The sequence below is a fragment of the Equus caballus genome, chromosome 18, assembly GCF_041296265.1.
Source record: "Equus caballus isolate H_3958 breed thoroughbred chromosome 18, TB-T2T, whole genome shotgun sequence".
NCBI classification, from domain to species: Eukaryota; Metazoa; Chordata; class Mammalia; order Perissodactyla; family Equidae; genus Equus; species Equus caballus.
Window position 1 is genome coordinate 70,965,816 of NC_091701.1, and position 3,645 is coordinate 70,969,460.

Consider the following 3,645-nt stretch of genomic DNA (forward strand, 5'->3'; position numbering starts at 1 on the left):
AGGAATGCCTGATGCCTGAGGGCAGGAAAAGATGTCTCAGCTCAAACAGAAAAACAGTGAATTTATCCTCCTCTGCTTTTTTGTTCTATTTGGACCCTCAAGAGATTGGATGATGCCCACTACATTGGGGAGGTTGGGGTGGTTTAAGGAAGAAGGACTTTGCCCTGAATTGTTTACTATCAGGAATAGGAGCAATTCTACGATTGGGTATCTCAAATCATCTTATCTATGGGAAGAGTACACTAGAGTGGGGCTAATGCATAACTATTCAAGAAACAGCAGTTGCTGATATTAGCCAGGAAAGGATTATATTCAGTATGTTGTGGCTTCTCAATACTTTACCTATGCTCATGCATGATTATGGAGTGGTCGTGTTTTTGTCTTTATCCAACATGGTCACAGAATGGTCTTATCTGATTTTGAGGCTCTGTGAAAAATTTTCTGTTCAACAGGAGACCCAAAGACCTAGCTATGCGTGCCAGGCCAGCCTGTGGTGACACCAAGGCCTAGCTGAGAGCATCAGGCCAGGTCCCTTATGTCAGGGGCTTGCTCTCTCTCACTTATTTCTATTGAAGAATGTTAACAGAATGCTACATAGTAAAGTATAAAATGTAAAAAGAAAATCATAAGAAATTTTGAGAATTCCTTATGACGTACTTATTCATTGATGCATTCATTTATTTATTTTTAGAAATTAAGGCAACATTTATTCAATTTCCTTGTAATCATTATCTAAAGCATGTGTGGTGGTTATTAGGAAGGGTATGATTTCTTTTAAGGCCTTCTATGATTAAATTTTAGTTCAGAAACACAACATATTTGACTGGTGCAAATTTGAGAGAACTTATTTCTGGCCCAAGCTCTTTTTCATGATAAATACATCTTTACTTCACCACCCCTTGATCAAACTTAATCACTGTTTCCGTGGCAGAGCATGGCCAGTTTTGACAGCTGCTCTGAAGGTCAGCTGTTTTACGGTGGCCTGGCCAAGAAAAATAACAGTGGGCCATAGTAGGCTCTTTGCTGTCCTCATCCTGTGCTCTGAATGATGAGTGTGATACCTTGGTCACCTCCAATGCAAGCTGATGCAACAACTTGTTTTCCATCTCGACACCTTAATTCATGAACCAGATGTGCAGTAATTCTTGATCCAGATCTTCCCAATGGCTGATCCGAAGCAATGGCTTTTCATTCACATTGGATTTACTTGGGTCGAGATCCAGCTCTTCTCAACTGCCAAGTACTGGAGAGCAAAAGCTTCATTTGCCTCTACCATATCCACTTCCTTAAGATTCAGTCTTGGGGCCAGCCCCATGGCCTAGTGGTTAAGCTTGACGTCCTCCACTTCAGCAGCCCGGGTTTGCTTCCTGGGCACATATCTACACCACTTGTTGGTGGCCATACTGTGGCAGTGACCAACATACAAAGTAGAGGAAGACTGGCAGAACAGATGTTAGCTCCAGGCAAATCTTATTCAGCAAAAAAAAAAAAAAAAGAAAGAAAGAACAAGAAGAAAACTCAGTCTTATTTTCTATAGTGCTCCATTGATAGCAGGGACAAGACAGATATCCATCATAGAAGGATCACATTCAGATACAAAATAGCCCACAATTCTTGTCAGTGGTGTGAAGTTACGTTTTTTACCAGCATCTTCACTAGCTATGAAAGCATCAGATGCTCCCAATATACTCCTTGCAGTGGCAGTCCCTTTTATCTTGAATATTGGCCAAAGTTTATTTAACTGCTCCAGGCTTGCTCAGGGACAAGCATGCTCACCTACTTGCATTGGCTGTTTTCCTTTCCTTGTCTTCACTTTGATTGGTACCATCTTATTATTGAAGTAACCAGCATCATTAGCAGCTTTCAGCCTCTGCTGTGACCACAGGGTGTATTCATTACATCCTTGTCTGCTTATTTTATGTTTTGCAAAATTCTCTGCAGTAATTCCCATGGTGAGTTGGGAATCTGCTAACGCTGCTCCCGAAGAATCTTCCAGCTTGAGATCTGATCCAAACATGGTTCTAACACACTAGTTTCTGGCTCAGCAGGGAGCCTGGCTCAAACTTTCTGCTCCACACAAGATGACTTCAGCATTTTTAACACAAATTTCCTGACATCCATTCACTATGGACTAGAAACCAGAACCACAAAGCCTATTAAGAGTGAGCGCTGAGGTTTCTTGGGACTCCCACATGCAAACCAACATGCCTTGCCAAGTATGCAGCGTCTGAAGAACTATTTGCCAGTTTATTAAAAAGGGTACAACTCAAGAACAGACAACTGGAAGAGGTGCATAGGGCCAGGCAGGGGGAGGTGGTGTGTGGAGCATCCACACTCTTCTGGGCACGACGCTGTCCCAGCACTTCCATTTGTTCACCAACCTGATTTGTTCTCATTTGTTTACTCTTCCTTCGTAACAGAAAGACTTGCAAAACTATGGAATTAGTCTTTAATAGTAGAATTTTTGTTAATCAATTTCTGGAGGGGATAGTAACATTTGAAGCAATGGCCAGTTGTAGGCAGAGGTTTTAATATGCCTCTAAAAACTTGGCAAATATAAGGTCAGTCTCTCCTGCCCTCTTATTATTTGCACTTGAGATTTTTCTCTGTATTTAGTTTCCAAGTTAGAAGAATTCTGAATTAGAGGAACTGAAGACACATGTTTAAAACATCCTGAGATCAAACTACAATTTTCAGTGCCATCACTGTCGTATTAAAAAAGTTGTATATTTTATGAACTCATAATACTTCTATAGCATGAGCCATCTTCTCTTACTTGATCAGGATAATTATTTGCTTAGTTAATTGAAAAAGCAGATTAAAGCAGGAACCATAAACAAACCAAAAAAAATTACACATACCTTAAAAACTTAATTTTAAGCTAAACATGCAGGAACCTTATGACATAAGGGCAGGAACCTTATGACATAAGGGCAAAGCCTTCTCTTTGAGACTTAGTTTGCTGATGTGTGTTCCACCTTTTTACGTGAAAGACATCGTGGGGCCTCATCTACAATTCCCAGCAATGGTTTCATTAAGTGAAGGAAGAAGTGCGGAGGGAGTGCAGCAGAAGAGAGAGAGCCATGGTAGTCCAGTTGGTACATTTTCAAAAGGGAATTGAAACCTTCAGTTAATCTCAAAGATTATTTATGTGAAGATATATTGAGAGCTTCTGTATGTTCAGTAAATGAAGACACAGTCCACTTAATTAATAAGGCTTTTATATATTATCTGCAAGAGTTTATAACGATTTTAAGGAATTTTTAAGGCCTTACACCATAAATCTTAATGCCTATTCGTTAGATAGCTGTTTTTCGGGGTTTTTTTCCCCATATATATATCCTATCCTTACTTAAGACACTACTGCAAAGTAGTTTGGGAAATTAAGAAGCAGAATTCTCAAGAGCAGGTCCATTTAGTTAGCTAAAATGTGTTTATAACTAATCTTTTAAAAAATATGTACTTGTAGAAACTAAATTTTTAGACAATAATGTTTATCTATTATATATATGTACATTTTTCCCCCACATACACCAATGATATATTGACACTGATCCTTCTTATTAGCTATGCTGTCAGTCAAAACAGATATGACTGCTGTCTAATGGCATTTGGCAGAAGTAAACTGAGATTAGAGGCTAGAGA

The 3,645-nt window shown here is 39.3% G+C and overlaps 1 pseudogene; it reads right to left on the reverse strand.

The window, feature by feature from the left end:
* Positions 1-773: 773 nt before the first annotated feature.
* On the reverse strand, positions 774-2,396 carry LOC100070191 (3-ketoacyl-CoA thiolase, mitochondrial pseudogene; annotated as a pseudogene).
* Between the last annotated feature and the right edge of the window lie 1,249 nt (positions 2,397-3,645).